The sequence below is a fragment of the Lynx rufus genome, unplaced genomic scaffold (genome assembly GCF_022079265.1).
Source record: "Lynx rufus isolate CCGP_SWC_20201006 ecotype Redwood Valley unplaced genomic scaffold, mLynRuf1.p SCAF_6, whole genome shotgun sequence".
NCBI lineage: Eukaryota > Metazoa > Chordata > Mammalia > Carnivora > Felidae > Lynx > Lynx rufus.
The window spans coordinates 31,224,100-31,241,753 of NW_025814878.1; the positions used below are offsets into that span (position 1 = coordinate 31,224,100).

Genomic DNA, 17,654 nt, shown 5'->3' on the forward strand with positions numbered 1-17,654 from the left:
GTTACCAATAGCCAAGAGAGAAAATTGTGTTTTTGTGGTCATTATTATCCCATTTGTAACTTTTTATCTTGATAATGGTTCCACTCCTTCATCATTGCAAAATGTACCTATTTTACAATGAACTATGATGATTTATTTCTAGGCAACAAGTATTTATTAAGAGCCTACGATATCCAAATTTGTACTAGATATTATGTATTTAACAAAGTGATTAATAAATATGTTCAAAACAGTCAAGATGAAAAGCAAACAAAATGCACAATTTGAATATCATTCTACATGCAATGGTCTGTGATAGACGCAAGATAGAGAAGTTTCTGCGTACATATTAAGTAAAATTTCAGGGCACAACTTGGCATTAGTCTGACAGTGTAGCATTTCAATGGATAGTGAAAAGATGGCAGACTTCTCTGTGTGGAAGAACAGGATAAGCAGAGATTGTGCAGGAAAGAGGAAAGAAAGGGAGTGGTCTCCCTGAGAAGTATATCATGGAATGAGAAATCATGAGCCACTATAAACCAGGCAAGAGGGATGGAGGAGAGTGGGTACTAGCATTACACAGTGGTTAACAGCCTCAGTTCTGCAGCCATGTAACTTAAGTTAAAGTCTTGGAGGCTAAAAAAAAAAAGACCCTGAACTTCAGGCTTCTGAAAGATCATAAAGGATAATATTTCACTTAATTAATTTTCAAAGAGGGTGGCAGTTATATTTTCTGTTTCTGTCCTGCTGTCTAACACATAAGTTTTTACTACATTTACCTAGACAAAAGCACTTGGTGATTAATTTAAAGGCAGATGGCAGACATATTTTCCCTATAAATATGGCTTTTTTCCGGGTATGATATTTTCTTTTCTGAAATTCAATTTTTGAAGATTTCACAAGAAGCATTTCTAAAATATAAATGATGAGAAATAAAACACCCATGTTTCATCATATTGATCTCTGAGCTCTATTCTAAAAGTAAATGAGTTCTAGTTGCTTATGGCTTGTGTGTCCAAATATGATCTAGCCACAAGGTCAAGAGACCATGTAGTACTCGCGTGAGGAGTCAGTAGCTGCTTATGCAATGTTCCTTCAGGGATAACAGGAAGGATGCCTGTCACCTAAATCAACTCCTTTATCTAGACTGACTCCTGATACCCTGACAGAGGAAGGAGACTTTTATTTTACAAGAAAGAAAGAAAGAAAGAAAGAAAGAAAGAAAGAAAGAAAGAAAGAAAGAGAAAGAAAGAATTTAAATGAAGATGCTTTGTGCAACATACGGAGTTGGTTTAAGTTTACTTCAAGGTATAAATGAATGAGGTTGATTCAGCCATGCCAGTTAATACTCTCTTTGCCCAGGGAAAGCCTGCATAGTATATGTCAGTGTGGAATAGCAATAAATCACAGGATCACTCAAATTCTCAAGATTATAGTCTCTGGCCTTTAATAAGCATCATTTCTTAGATATCAAGGACTTCATGCTGTGTAGGAAGAGGAAACGTCATATAAGAAAGAATCTAAAATGGATTGACTTTTAGATTCGATGTCTACTGCTGCAAAAGTTAATTATAGGTGGTATCTAAAACCACACAGGTTTCAAACATATCCCATATGGAACCATTAGTAGACTCCTTTAGGCAAAAGAAATCAGGGGACAGTTCAATAGAAGTAGCAGAAGGACGATATGATAAGTTATCATAACAATAATACCTGTATATTAATCAATTTGGCAACTATTTATCATATTTAACACATTTAACACACATATAGTGTATATTTTATGGGCAACACTTGTAGTTTAAGTAACAAATATCATATGCCTTTAAAACTTATTCATGACCTTTGGACACTTTTAGCAATCTAAGGAACTTATTAGAGATCTTTTAAAAAGATAGTATGGATGTTTTTTACTCTTAAGATTTTAATTTTACTCTTAAGAGCAAAAGCTCACTCTACAAGAGAATGATTAAATAAATCACGCCATTTTCACATTATAAAATATTATGAGGCCAACAATCATGTTTTGAAAACTTTTAAATATTATTTTTAAAGGTTATGATTTAATGTTAAATTTTTGAAAAATGAGTATTTTACATATGTGACCATTACGGTTTGTAAAAAACAAAACAAATCAAATGATAGTATTGCAGTTCTTTAAATCTTCCACTGCCAGACAACAATGGCTTCTATATTTATTGATGGATCAACATTAATACTATTCATTTAGGTCACACAGAGCAAATCTATTTGAACTTCTCTACCATTCAAATATTTGAAATGAGTAGAGAGAGCTACCAGATGATCTGCCTATTCATTCTCAACCCTATCAAAATATCAATCTTCTCCAAGTTAAACATTCCTGGTCCCACTAGTCATTTCCTATGTGACATATTCTATTATTTATTTAATGTGTATTTACATTTAATGTTTGCTATCTGCAGGCCTGTTGTTTGTGCTTTACAATGGTGAGTTGAAACAGCCCCTAAAGTATTTGGTGGTCTGGGTTATCAAGAGGTTTGGGTTTTAAGGACAGGACAGAAAAAATAAATAACACCTGGAATCGTTTCAGGTAGAAAATTAAATTGGAGTCCTGCCCTCCCTCTCTCACACAAAACTGTGGTCTTTGGAGGGCAATGCTTTCTGTAAAATGATAAATGAGGCCAAATTTGTACAGTCAGAAACTGTATCAATCTTAACTGTGCTATGAGTCAGGAAAAATTCTCCCTTGAGAATTTGTAAACACAGGCATGATTTGAGTAGTCTTAGGAATTTAAGTTAAACCACTTATGTGGCATAGGAAGTGCCAAGCTGAGAAATAAATTACAGCTGTCCCCACTAGCAGAGTTCCGGGTACCTGGCAGAGTATTCTCCCTAAAGGGCTTAACTTTAAGCTCTCTGAAGCCTAAAAAACAAGCATATCAAACCAGGCCAAACATGGGAACTTACATCTCAGAATTATAAAACTCACAGAATTAGAATGTTTAAATGCTTGAAGAAATAGAAAGAAATAAAAACTAAGCAATTAACAAGATATTTTGCTTCCAAATATTGGCAGATTTGAAAAGTAAACCAACAGAAGTTGTAGAAAACATGTAATCATTGAATTTAAGCATTCAATGTGGTTTGAATAACAGATTAGATGTAACTAATAAGAAAAATTGGGGAACTGGAAGACAGATTCAAATTAATTTTCTAAAAGATTTTACACTAAAATTTCACACAAAAGAATGAATATGAGAGAGATTAAGGCACATGAAGAATCAAATGAAAAAAATATATGTATGTAAGAATATATACACATGTACATGTATATGTGTGTTACGTATATTATATACATACATATATACATATACACATTTATATATATATGGATTTATATGGTGTTCTAGAAGAAAGAAGCAAATAGAAAAAGGAACAGGAAATATTTGAAGAGATAATAGTTAACAAAATTTTATAATTAATAAAAGACAAACCTCATAATCAGAATAAGTAAAGGAATATTCTTCCACACTATATCATAGTAAAAATAAAGAAAAGCAAAAACAAAGAGATGATATTGGAAACAGTGAGAAGAAAAAGATTACCTACAAAGAAATAACAATTAGATTCACCGCGGACTTCTCAATTTCAACAATGGAAACCAGAAAATTTTCAAAGTACTGCCACAGATTAATTTCAACCTGTAATTATATACATAGATAAACTACTATTCAGGAATGTGAACAAAATAAAAGCATTTTAGAACAACAACCAATAAACCCTCAATAAAGGAAATTCCAAAGTATATTTCAAAAAAAGGAAAACAGTCTCACAAAAATGGTTCCAGATAAGGGAAGGAGTCATGATGAAGAAACTGATAAAAATAAAGGAGAGGATAAATCTTTCTTAAAAAAAATTGCATAAAACGATAACGTCTAACTTGGAGCAAGAAAAGATATAGCAAAATAAGTGGACAATTATATAGTAAAAGTTTATCAGAGCTAGCTATATGTAACATTTATTATAATAAAAAAAAGAGAAATAGAATTTAGAATTTCCAAGTCAGTGGGGAGGGAAAAACAATACAAGTTTTTTAAAAACTACAGTAATCCAAAAGAAATTCAGAATGGTGAAAAAAAGAGAAACATAAAAATCAAGACATACAGAAAGCAGAATATAGGAAAATTGCATATGAAAACCAGTGAAGGACAGAATAAGAATGGTAATCTGGCCTTTCATGAATCATAGATGCAAAAATCACTGTGGAAGTATCAGGAAACTGAATAAGCAATGTATTTAAAAATTTATATGTCGTGATCTAATTGAATTAATCCCAGACAAGAATGCAAGAACACTTTAGCATTGGGAAATTTACTAATAGAGTTTAGCATGTTAATATATTGAAGGAAAAAAGTTATCTGATCGTCTCTTTAAATGGCGAAAAAAGCATTAGGGAAATCCAACGTTTACTATCACAATTCATAGCAACTTAGGAATAGAAGAAAACTTCTTTCCTGATAAAAGGAATCTACCATAAGCTTACAGAAATTTACCACACCTGATAGTGAAATGTCAGGTTAATTCACATTAAAATCAGGATTGAGACAACTATGCTCACTATCATTACTATACTGAATAACATAAAGAAAACCATAGTAGTGCAGTTAGACAAATGAAAGAAATAAAGGGAAAATTAAACAAATTGTGGGGCACCTGGGTGGCTCAGTCGGTTGGGTGTCCAACTCTTGATTTCTGGCTCAGGTCATGATGTCATGGTTCATAGGACTGAGCCCTCCGTTGGGTTTGGCACTGACAGCATGGAGCCTGCTTGGGATTCTCTCTCTTCTTCTCGCTCTGCTCCTCCCCCATTTGTGCGTGCACTCTCTGTCTCAAAATAAACATTAAAAAAATGAACCAAATCATATTTGAAAATGTTTGTATAAAAAAAAGAATCCACTGAAAATTATTTGATTTAATCAGATAAAAGCACAGTAACTGGATATGAGAGTATATATAGTCTTTAATATATAATTATTATATATTATTATAAATATATATTTAATATACATTAACATTAAATTTAATATTAATTAAGAACACTTTATTGGAAGATATTAAAGAAATAAATCAAGTACACGAGGAAGAGACTCTGATATACTAAAGCTGTTTATTTTTAAGTGAACTCTACCCATAACATGGAGCTTGAACTTACGACCTTGATATTAGGAGTTGGATGCTCTACCAACTAAGCCAGCCAGGTGTTTCAGCATAGATGATTAGTGCATATCCTAACCTATACATTTAATGTGAACTCCTTTCAAAATCATACCCAAGTTTGTTATGCAACTTCACAAACTGGTGTGAAAATGTACATGTAGCAGCTAATGGCAAGAACAGCCAAGATAAATTTGAAAAAAAAAAAAAAAAAACAACAAAAACAGGATGGAAGGATTTGCCCAATTATAAACAATGCTTATTATAAAGCAATAATAATTGAGACAATATTGTGTGGCCTCAGAAGGAAACAAAAGACCAGAGGAACAGAAGAGTAAGCCTAGAAACAGAACCACACATAAACACAAACTTCACATAAGACAAATGTCATTGTTAATCAATAGAGACAATATAGACAATTCAATAAATGGTGCTATACAATTGGTTACAAATATGGAAAAATAAGTTATGTCCACATGTCATATAAACTCCTAAATATGATAAGGAAAAGCATAAGGATTTTAAGAATGATAAGAGACTACTTTATGACTTTGGGACAAAAAAGAATGTTTAAAGAAGTTTGACTTATTTAAGGAATGAAAAAATAAACCACACACAGGGACAAGACTTTTTCAGCGTAAGAGGAGCCCAGGTCCTGGTTAAAACCCTATGTGTGATTATTCAGGCCTGACCACAGGCAATCACCAAGACTTTTCCTGACACGCCTCATGGAGAAACCTGCCTTCCCATACAAGATGTGTGCACCTAGCTCATTGTGGCCTCTGAAGGGAGCTGCAGTCAAGCACTCAGGCCCCACTGAGTGGAGCTCCCTGAATATCTGCCTTCATTCCTAGGTCTCAGTATCCGAGGCACTGGGTGGAGGACTTCTTCAGGTGCTTCTGCTGAGTCACCTTGTCAGGGAGAGGAGGGGAAACCAAGAAGACACTTGTTCTAGCTCTTCCCCATAAGCCTCTGTCCATCCCAAGATTCATAAAACTGCTGGAGCCTTTGTTTGATTCTTTCTCCACAGGAGGACAACACCCATGTCTAGGTGGATCTACCTGACCCTTAACTGATGCACTTTTGTCTGGGAAAAAATAGAAGGTGAGTGAGGAGTCAGTGCTTTCTCCAGTTGTAATCTCTTGCTTATATCACAGCAGTAAGTCACTAAATGCCCATCTTTCTCATTTTGGGGTTCTTGTTTTAATTGGCTACTCTGACATCTGATAGCTCAGCTCACTCTCTCTCCGAGCTCAGCTGAGCTCCTGACAATACATAACTGATAAATGGTTAGTACCCAGAATATAAAATGCTTTCCTACAAAGCAGTAAAAGAAAAAATTAGGAAATGGGGAAAGAATACAAAACAGTTGACAGAAAGAAGAATGGGCTGTAAACATATTAAAGATATTTAAAATTTTCACAACTATGAGATACACAAAAGTCAGAATTTGATAATATAAAGTGTTGGCAAGGATGTGGATAAGTAGGAAGCCAATATGCTGATGGTAGAAGTGTAAATATGTACTAAGACTTTGGAGGACAAGAATCCTAGGTGGTCCAAGGTACAACATAAGCACCAACCAACATCACAAATCTTGTAAATAGTGCACTCTCAGTTACATGGCAATTTGAAGAAGTAATTTATGATTAATCAAAAGAAAACCTCACAAATGCTAAGTTTGCGCTGCCAGGAAATCTCATCAATCCTTGTTTGTTTGGTTTATTTTCTTTTTTCTCCTCCACTTAAGGCATTGTGGTTATCAGTTTAATTTGCTATAAAATACAATTAATGTCACTATGCTTAATTTGGTTTAAGTCTAAGGAGGGGTAATCAGAGACTTTTTACTTTTCATTGTAATTTTATTAAAGTAACCTAAAATTATTGCTCAGAACTCTTTATCTTTCAACAAAGATCATCCTATAATCACCTAAGCATTTGCTATTGCCATTAGTTTACTTAATTCATCATAAAGAGATGCTTCTTGGATATGGATTTCAAATTTGATTATCAATGTATTATCATCTAACTTTCAGTGTTCCAGGTTTCAAAGTGTAGGAATGAGCATTAAAAATTTAATAAAAAATACTTGAATTCCTACTGAATAGAAGGAAGTTTGAGCTACAAAGAATCTATATCAGAGTTTTTCCAAATTTTTCTATAAACACCCAGATGGGTTTTTCATAAATGATATGTTAAATGAATATAATTTCTTAAGCAGAATTGATTGCATAATTAGCAAGGAGGAAGAAATTAAAGGAAATTGCATTTAGTGGGATGAAGACAGTCATTCTTTGTTGATGAAATTCACAATGAACAGTGTGTGTGTTTATCAGTTATGGAGTAATATGCATGTACTAAAAAATATTGCATCAAAATATATGATATCAAAACTATTTTAATTGAGGGGCACTTAGGTGGCTCAGTTGATTAACCATCTGACTCTTGATTTTGGCTCAGGTTATAATCTCACGGTTTGTGAGTTCAAGCCCTTTTGGGCTTTGTGCTGACAGTACGGAGCCTGCTTGGGATTCTCTCTTCCCCCTCTCTCCTTGTCTCTCCCCTGCTCATGCTCATTCTATCTCTCTCAAAATAAATGGATAAACTTTAAAAAATTTTTTAAAGATTTAAAAAAACTATTTTAATTGAAAGGAAAAATTACCCAAACACTATACTAAGAAAATATAAACATACTTTTCAGTCTTTGTTGGATGAAGTAGACAGAAATTAGAACTGTAGATATTCTGATAATATAACTAATAAAATTTATTAATTTCCCCAAATTTGCACCCTACCAATAATACTACTCATTTTTTAATAACCATGGAAAATTTAGAAAAATTGATTACTGGGCCACAAAGGAAGTTTCAAATTACAAAAAACATAAATGGCATAGGCCATATTCTCTGAATACGATGCAATAAAACCAATGTAATAATAAAAATATGAACAAAAAATATCACTTAAAAATTGTAAACTCTGAATATTCATAACATTTTTCATCCAAGAAGAAACAAAACTTGCACTTAAAAATTAACAATAGAGAGCAAACTGAGGGTCGATGGAGGGTGGTGGGTGGGGGATGGGCTAGATGGATGATGGGTATTAAGGAAGGCACTTGTTATGATGAGCACTGGGTGTTGTATGTAAGTGATGAGTCACTGAATTCTACTTCTGAAGCTAATATTGCCATGTATGTTAACTAACTAGAATTTAAATAAAAATTTAAGAATAAAATTAAAATTAAAAGTTGTGATTCTTTATGAACATACATTCTTAAACCCTTAAATAAAAATTACGCAAAATGAATTCAGTCACATGCCAAAAGTAATACACTTATTATTTTAAGTGGCTCTAATTAAGAAATACTAGATTAATATTAGAATGTATATTCATATAATTAATTCAATCAATAAATCAAAGCCAAAAATATATAATTATCTCACTACAAATCTAACAAAATTCAGTAAAGTTCAATACCCATTCTGATGAAACTCTTCACAATAAAATAAAAAGTTATTTTCTGTATATATTTATTAGTATCTATATAGCATTCCCATATCTGGTATTAGCAAAGTATTTTATTGTAGACTAGCCCCCTTACCAAGAACAGCTAGAAAAGCTGGTTAAAAATACAAAGTACATGAGGGGCGCCTGGGTGGCGCAGTCGGTTAAGCGTCCGACTTCAGCCAGGTCACGATCTCGCGGTCCGTGAGTTCGAGCCCCGCGTCAGGCTCTGGGCTGATGGCTCGGAGCCTGGAGCCTGTTTCCGATTCTGTGTCTCCCTCTCTCTCTCTGCCCCTCCCCCGTTCATGCTCTGTCTCTCTCTGTCCCAAAAATAAATAAACGTTGAAAAAAAAAAATTAAAAAAAAAATACAAAGTACATGAGAGATATGCGGTACAATGATACTGCTGAGTTATTTGGCTCTGGGTTGTGAGGTGAGCTCACCTGAGTTCCCTTCTGAATCCCACCTGGACACTCTGCATGATGGCCACAAGTCTCTCCACTCAGATAAGAGGAAATGTAAGGCATGTACTTCACTGAACTAAAGCAGCGCACACTCCCCTCCGCCCACCGTGCTCAAAAGAGGGGCAAGAAAAATGTTCACCCCATAATCTGAAGACATTTCAAGATGCCAGAATAAACCCAAGCCTGCCACACAGATCTGAGACAGATCGAGTCACAAGTCTCGTACAATGGAAACTGATATTCACCACTGTCAGCAGTACATTTAAAAAAATTACCTAAATATTCCAGATAGAACATCTGGAAAGTTTCCTCTGATCTGTAAAATGCATGCTATATCTAAATTTCTTTCTTTTTTTTTTTACTTTTAGGCATTGCTGCATAAAACTGCCAGTGTTATTGATGCATCTCCCTCTGTTATTCCTTGCTTTACTAAATATGGGAAGATGAGAGAAGCAGGTCTTTAAAAGAAGCAAATGTTACTGCTGAAGGATGAACAGTTCTGCCTTTCCCTTTCCTAATGCGGCGGGTGCCACAGGCTTTCCACAGAGGAATATGTGCAAAAGAAAGAAAGAAACAAACAAGAGCTAGGCCCATTGAATGTTCAAAAAACCAATGTACAGAACAAACAAAACAATACAAAAACTTTCTCCAAATTTTAGGAAACATTTTACCCTAATCAAGAGCTCTTGGGGAGCCTGGGTGGCTCAGTCGGTTAACTGTCTGTTAATTTCAGTTCAGGTCATGATCTCATGAACCCTGAGATCGAGCCCCCATCAGGCGCCACACACTGACAGTGCAGAGCCTGCTTGAGATTTTCTCTTTCCCTTTTTCTCTGCCCCTCCCCCTGCTTGCACACACATGCTCTCTCTTGCTCTCTCAAAATAAATAAACTTAAAAAAAAATCTCAAAGTATGTGGCGATGGTAGACTGAAATTTTCATACTGTTCAACTGTGTGTCTTTTGTCTTCCTAAACCATTCTGGTATGTAAAGTTTTTAAGTCACTTCTGTTTTTCCCCACATCATCTTTCATGTCCAAAAGCCATAAATAAGTTGGAAATAACGAGTGTACATGGATTCAGAAGTTTTATATTTGTCATCTTCACACGGACTGCCTACTTGATGAACCCAAATGCTGTTTGTACCCCCACCCCCACTGCATTGTAGGCTGTCCTTACCTGTGTTCCTGTTTCTGTCTCATGGTTCTGAGGCAAATGGGACTGGGGCCTCCTTGTTTTCTTGTAACAGTCCTTATTCACTTCTTTCATGTTTACATCATCCTGATAAGTAACAGCTTTTAGATTTATATCTTTTTCTTCTTCCCTCCTTCTTTCTCCCCTTCCCTCCTTTCTTTCCCTTCCTGCTTCCATCCTTCCTTCCTTCCTTCTCCTTCCTTCTTTCCTTCCTGCCATTAACTATATCACCTGGGCCCAGTGCTGAGCATTTTTATTTTTCTTTTGTGTCAATTCCTCAACATCATTGTTTAAATTCCACCAAAAAAAAGAAAAAAAAAAAAAAAGATGAGCATTGAAAATGGAGACACAGCAGTGTTGTTTAATGGCCTACATATTGCTCCAGTATGTGATCTGAAGAGACTTGAAATTAAAAGCATAATAAGCTTAAGCACATATTAAATTAGGATAGCTTGTTCTTCATAAAATCTAACCACAAGTAAAAATAGAAAACCTATGAGAAATTTGACAGTGACATATTGAGGGGATGAAAGTTTTTAGGTTAAGATGCAATGACTTCATAAGTGAAGATCAATTGAACGTCCAAACCAATTTTTGAAAGGAATTTAATTTAGTTTGATCTATGTTTATAGAAGGAAATAAATGCTTCATACATTGGATGTGTAAATTAAGGAGCATAGAGTTGGCAAAATCAATACACTATACATTATCATTAGAGTAGAAGTAGAAAGATGGAGCAGGAGATGGAGTGGAGATGGACAGGAAGAAAAGCAAAAAGAAGAGGAGAAAAAGAATACTAGATAAACAAAAACAGAAACGGAGGCAGGATAGGGTAGGGAAAGAATGAGGGCAAGTATTTTGTTGACCTGTCCAAATCAGGCACTCTATTGGTGCTTTATTTGTTTTAATGTAACCCTCAGAGAACCCTGAGAAGTGGGCATTATTAATTAGGCACTTTTATAGATAGAAATGATCTTATGGGTAAAGTTGAGAGTGGGATCTAGATATGGATATTTCACCCTCCCCATCCTTCTGCCTTTGGGATCTGCCCACCAAAGACAGCCATTCTGCTCTTCTGGGTCTGGCAGAGTTTCAAGAAAAAGGCTCAGCCTCTGTGTACCAAATGTGCTGTAGCTGAATCAGAACCATGTGATTCTGAGGTCTGTATCATGAAGCCAGTGTTCAAATACTCGTAAGCCTCATCCTTCAAAGTAGAATTTTCATAATAAAGGAGATATTTGCTCTCTCTATCTGAATGATTGCTCTTCTGTCCTCCTTCACTTTCTCACTCCCTTCCCGGGCACTACCGTACTCCTTCTCTCTCAATTGATTCTGAAATGAGGCTGCAAAAAAGAGGTGTTATGGATGGATCGCTCTGTGTCAGCTACTACTGCAACAACACTGCATAAAAAAGAACCACAAAATCTCAGTGGCATACAGCAATGAGCAGTTATTTCACTCCTGGATTCATTGGTCAGATGGTATGGCTCTGCTCCCTGCGTTCATTTTGAAGTCTAGGCAAAAGAGTCAGCAGCTGCCCACAGGAAGATCTTATCCCATGCCTTTTGAGACTCAAAAGGGCAAACCCTCCTTCTCAAGTACATTTCAAGTTCCTGCCTGCTTTACATCTACTCTCATCCCATTGGTCAAGGTAAAGGAGCTGGGGGGAAAGGCATAATGAGCAGGGGAGGGGCAGAGAGAGAGGGAGAGAAGGAGAATCCCAAGCAGGCTCCCCACTGTCAGTGCTTAACTGACTGAGCCACCCAGGCATCCCTTGAATATATATATATATATATATATATACACACACACACACACACACATATACATATATATATATATATACACACACACATATATGTATGTATACGTATATATATACACATATATACGTATATACATATATATAAACGTATATATGCATGTATATATATATTCAAGGAAATAGCAAGGAGGTGGGTGCAGGGAGAGATAAAGAATAGGGTCAGTAATTCAATCTACCACACTCTAAAATCCTTACAGTCGCCATCAAGAAAAACAGAAATGCATGCAGTTCGGTAGGCATTGAAGTGTCTTTTAATTCTCCCTGCTTCAGCTATAGAGCTTCATTTCCACTTCTCTGCATGAACCATGCTACGGGATACTTCATAGTATGATACTTTGTACATTCTCTTCCCTATCTGAAATGCCTTTCTCTCCACTCCTTAACCTAGTAAAATATGACTACCCTTCAAGACTCAGACTCACATGATACCCCCAAATTTAAGTATTCCATGATTTCCTACCTTGGGATAATTTGTAATTATAAATCTACTTCCTTTACTACATTTATAGTTCCTCAAGGCCAAGGACTATATATGTAAATCATGTTTTTGCCTGTATCAAGCATTATGCTGTTTTAAAAGAAAACAAAATGTTTAGTCAGAGTTTTTGAGATAACTAAATGTCCATTATATTCTGCTGTTCATTTTGGCTGTGGGTATCAAAGTTGGTTAGTCTGGAAAGTAACGAATTTTGAAACAGCTTTTTTTATTCATGTGATAAATATTTATTCTGCCCTCAAGATGCCCAGATCCGATGGGCAAGAATAAGAAGTGAGGAGGTGACAGATGCTTTGAGGAGAGAAAAACTTGATGGCACATCTTATTCATTCATTCATTCATTCATTCAACATATAATTATTAAACCCTTTTTATCTGGCAATTACTGCAATATAGGGGTGAAGGAGACAGACATGGTCTCTGCCCTTATGAGACTTAGACTTTGGCTAAAAAGACAATTATTAAATATACATTCACAAGTGCACTGAGCTTCATAAGGAAGTCTAAAGTATTTTGGGTGTGTGTCAAGATCTAATCAGGAAAACAAAAACCACCTGAATTCTTTTTCAACTTACTACAGTTCATGCTCAGTGTTACCTTAGTTCCAGGTGTACAACACAGGGAGTGATTCAACAACTCTATATGTTATGCTATGCGTACCACAAGTGTGGTAGCTACCATCGGACACCATAATACAGTGTTGTTATAATACCATGGGCTCTACTCCTTATTCTGTGCATTTTATCTCCTTGACTTATTCCTTGCAGAACTAGAAGCCTGTGTCTCCCACTCCCCTCACCCATTTTACCCATGCCCCCACAGCTCTCCCCTCTAGCAACCATCAGTTGGTTCTCTGTATTTATGAGTCCATTTCTGCTTTTGGTTTGCTTATTCATTTGCTTTTTTTTTTAGGCTCCACATGTAAGTGAAATCATATGAAAAACCACCTGAGTTTTTAAAACATCAGGATTAAAAAAAAACGTTTATTTATTTTTGAGAGAGAGAAAGAGCACACAGCAGAAGGGCAAAGAGAATCCCAAGCGGGCTCTGCACTGACAGTGGCAAGTCCAATGCGGGGCTCAAACTCACAAACTATGAGATCATGACCTGATCTGAAGCCAGATACTCAACCAGCTGAGCCACCCAGGCTCCCCTAAAACAGCAGGATTTTGTTGCGGGGGCACGGTTACACAGGTGCTGAAAGACTGAGAACCCCAACAGGACACCCAGGGCATCCAGAGGCTAGCAACAATAGCAAACCATTATCTCCCTTATCCCAGCCTGAAGGGACAAAAGCAGAAGGCAGCATTATCAGAGCACAGGGGCCAGTGTGGAACCACATCAGGCTACCAGTCAAGGCACTGCTGTTGAGGGGATGGCACAAAGTTTGCCTTCCATCTTCCCCTCACCCTTCAGTTCTCCCCAGGATTTGACCCTGGCAATAAAACAACTGGCAGGGGAATTCTTTCTTCTGTAAACTAGAGCCAGACCAAGAAAGGAATTTGAGGACAAATTGGCCCAGGACCTTTATAAGGAATATAAAATAGGAATTAAGAGTATCTAAAGTAATGCTGGGAATATCAGTTTTGAAACCACCACTCACTTCCTACCTCTTCATCAGCCTGGCTATCTAGCCACACAGTCAGAAATGTTTGCTGGCAGTCTTAAAATACCCTTTCTTCTTTTTACTCAGACATAAATCTGAGCAAAGAAAATAAAGTGAGGTAGAAGAAACTCTCAAAGTGGTATAAGAAATCAAATAGGGGCGCCTGGGTGGCGCAGTCGGTTAAGCGTCCTACATCAGCCAGGTCACGATCTCGCGGTCCGTGAGTTCGAGCCCCGCGTCGGGCTCTGGGCTGATGGCTCAGAGCCTGGAGCCTGTTTCCGATTCTGTGTCTCCCTCTCTCTCTGCCCCTCCCCCGTTCATGCTCTGTCTCTCTCTGTCCCAAAAATAAATAAACGTTGAAAAAAAAAATTTAAAAAAAAATGAGAGAACAAAAAGAATGAAGGAAAAGTGAACAGAGCCTCAGAGTAATGTATGACACATTAATCTCACCAACATACTTGTATTGGAATTACCAGGAGAGGGGAGAGGAAAAAGCAAGCAAACAAACAAAACCACAAAAACTTGTTCTAAAAAATAATGCCCAAATTTCCCATATCTGATGAAGAACATTAATCAACACATCCAAAAGGCTCAACAAACTCCAAGTAGGGAAAACACAAAGAGAGGTATACCCAGAAACACCAGAGTCAAACGCTGAAAGACGTTTTTGTCTAAAAGACATCTTTATCTAAAGAGGAAATATGAAGTAGCACAATGAAGCTTAAATAAAGGCAATGTCAGATAAATAGAGATTAAAAGAATTCACTGTAAGAGAACCCAACTATCAAGAAATACTTAAAGAAATTCTTCAGGCTGAAAACAAGTGACCTCAGACAGTAATTCGAAACCATATGAAAAATAGCAAAGAAGTAGAGTACTGGTGAAATAATTATGTAATTATAAAACTTTGCATACATGTATATTACTTCTCCTTTCTCTTCTTAATTGATTTAAAAGGTAGTTATATAAAATTATATATAAGTGTGTGTGTGTGTGTGTGTATTGTTAGGCCTATTACATATAGAAATGTAATACATTTGCTGATAACAGCAAAGAGGAGATTGGGGAGTAAAGTTGTATTGGAGTAAGGTTATGACTTTTCTTCTCCCAGCTTCTCTAAAAGGCATACAATTATGTAAATTAACACTTATAACAATGTATTGTTGGGTTTGTAACATTTATAGATGTAATATGTATAATAATGGCACCACAAGGCAGGAAAAAGAACTATATAAGAGTAATATATCTATATGGTACTGGAATTAAGTTTGTATAAATCTGCAGTAGACTCTGATAAGTTAAAATATATATGGCAAACCCTAGAGCAACTACTAAGGAAATAACCCCAAAACAAACCAAAAAATTAAGAGGATTTTTGCTTTTACCAAAAAAGGGTGAAAGGTAAAAATGGCATTCAGCATTGGTTTTACAGCGAGCCTCCTAGAGGAAGCATGCGGTCTGAGCAGTGAGAGTCACACTGCCAAGCTCTGTCCCTGGGAACCACACTCAGCATCTTAGCGTCAAATTGCTATCTTTGAACCGTATCTGTGAATACCTGTGCTGATGTGGGGCATGAGCAAACGGTCAAGACAGAATTATTGAGACTTTTTGGTGCAAAATAAAAAGGTGCTTTTATTACAGCACAGGGACAGGACCCGTGAGCAGAGAAAGCTGCATTTTTGCTGTATGAATCTGATGGTTATATACGCAGTGCTCAAGGGGCAGGGGACATGTGCAGGGAGTATTAGATAATAGATATCTTGTTCAAATTTCTACTCATAAAACTACTTTTGCAAGATTTCTCTGGTGCTTTATCATTCAGCTCGATATTAACTATTGGTGAGATGTACAGGTAGTCATGAGAGAATGTAACAACCAGTACATAATTGACTCTTATTGGACCTATATTGTCAGGCTATATAGGTCAGTCTTCTATGCTACAGGTGAACATTTTTCTGCTTCTGTTCTTCATCATTTCCTCCCTGACCAATTTTTCAGTCCTTACATCTTTAAGATTGTTGAAAGGCAAAGGGCTCATCTTCTGTAACTTCCTCAAGTTGATAGGGGTCGTAGAGATGTCCCTACTCAGGGACTGAAATTAGTTACTCTCTTACCCTACAAGAAACTGTTATGGTGGGCCATTACTGTAGAGCCCAGAGGGGACATCGGGATGAATTTGTTTTGAGTAGGATCGAAGGAGTCAGGAACTGCTTGCTTGGCAATATGAGAGAACCAAGCAAAAGAGACAACACATTAGAATTATTATTAAAATGAAAAATAAGAGGTGGATGATAGCCCACCTCCTGACCAGGAATGTAACCAATTATCAAGTGACAATGCAGTCATTAGGAGCACCAATTTGATTCTTTGTATCAGTAAGTAAACCTGTTACATTTTAGTTATAATCTAGAATACAGACACAATATTCTTCTTTAACAATGGCAGACGTTCCTCCTCGTGCTGCTGTTAAGATATCTAATGTCATTCTATTTTGTAGAATCGATTTATGCATTAGAGTTACTTTAGTGTTTAATAACATAATGCTATATTGGGAGTCATTTAAGGCCTTAATGTGTATTTATCAAGGGCCTCCATGTGCCGTATGACATCTTCTAAATGTAGTGATGGAAGAAAAATAGATGTCAGATGGTCACACCAATGGAACGTGGATCTTGTCCAGCATTGTCGTGAGCCCATCTGTGGGTTGGCATTTTCAGTTAAAATTTTGATAGTTTGAGGATAAGAAAAAGGACTCTTATGGCCTGGAGAGTCCCATGTAACATTTATCATAGGTCAGCAAGAAACATTTTTTTTTTTTTTTTTTTTTTAGTAATAGAAATACCCTTTTATGTCCTGGTATTGGAGTGATCTGTCATATTGGCTATGTATTGATATAAATAAGGCCAATCTGTACCTTGTAATGGAGAAACCCACCAAGGGAGGTCTGAAGTGCTTGATGTGTGCAATAAGCCACAAATCTAGCATGAAGACTGGTTTTGTAGCTTACCACGATGTGTCCACTGTAAAGAGTTACCATTTATTTATGGTATACATGTGGGCTAAAACTTTGGATACATTAGCAGAGTCATCCGGGATATATACACATTTAGTCTCAATATTAGCATAATAACTTTTTCTTTGACTTGCATTCAGGATATCAAGGGCCATTAAGTTTTGGGGGGCCACTTTTCGAATTTGTGGCTGACTTCATTTTGGGTTTGGATAAAGGTGGCCGCTATATGTTTGGCTTTAACCTCTACTTGTAATTTTACATCAACAGAGGTGGCTCTCAGGACAGATATGATTAAAGGATAAAACCAGTAAGAAGCCTTCTTTCTCTGATGTCTAATCTTAACAATATTCTAATTATGAGGAATCACGGGCAAGTGG

At 36.3% G+C, this 17,654-nt stretch overlaps 1 long non-coding RNA gene across 1 annotated transcript in view; it reads right to left on the reverse strand.

Moving 5' to 3' along the window:
- The window catches only part of LOC124529302 (uncharacterized), a 39,006-nt gene that overhangs the window by 16,446 nt on the left and 4,906 nt on the right, over window positions 1-17,654 (reverse strand). Inside the window, exon 2 of the long non-coding RNA XR_006966307.1 lies at window positions 4,675-4,845. This is a non-coding gene — a long non-coding RNA (uncharacterized LOC124529302). The remainder of the gene's footprint in view (window positions 1-4,674; window positions 4,846-17,654) is intronic.